The following is a 685-nucleotide window of genomic DNA, read 5'->3' as shown; positions in this document are numbered from 1 at the left end:
CTTTGGCCTCCCAAAGTGTTGGGATTACAGGCATGAGCCACCTCGCCTGGCCCAATTCCTCAAAATTTTAAAGATAGAGTCACTTTATTAATCAGCAATTCCACTCTTAGGTATCTGCCCAAGAGAAATGAAACAATTCATCTGCACAAGCACTTTTACATGAATGTTAACAGCAGCATTATTCACAATAGCCAAAAGGTGGAAACAGCTCACATATCTATCAACATTTGGATAAACAAAATGTGGTACATTCACACAATGAAATATTAACGATACAAAGGAAGTACTGACACATGCTGCAACATAGATGAACTGAAAATATGCTAAATGAAAGCAGTTATATAAGACCACATATTGCATGATTTGATTTATGTAAAATGCCCCGAAAGGGCAAATCCATAGCTACACTATAGAAAATAGATTAGTGGTTGTCAGGGACTGAAGAGAGTCACTGGAGTGACTGTTATGGGTACAGGGTTTCTTTTAGGGGGACAAAGGTATTTTGGAATTAGTAGTGATGGTTGCACAACCTAGTAAATATACTAAAATATATGAAATTGTACATTTTCAGTGGGTGAGTTATGTAGTCTATGTGATTGATTGATTTATTTTTTAATTAATTAATTTATTTTTATTATTATACTTTAAGTTCTAGGGTACATGTGCATAACGTGCAGGTTTGTTA

This window comes from Colobus angolensis, unplaced genomic scaffold (assembly GCF_000951035.1).
Source record: "Colobus angolensis palliatus isolate OR3802 unplaced genomic scaffold, Cang.pa_1.0 Scaffold90, whole genome shotgun sequence".
In the NCBI taxonomy this organism is placed as follows: domain Eukaryota; kingdom Metazoa; phylum Chordata; class Mammalia; order Primates; family Cercopithecidae; genus Colobus; species Colobus angolensis.
The sequence above is the reverse complement of the archived record's forward strand: the minus strand, read 5'-3'. Positions refer to the sequence as shown.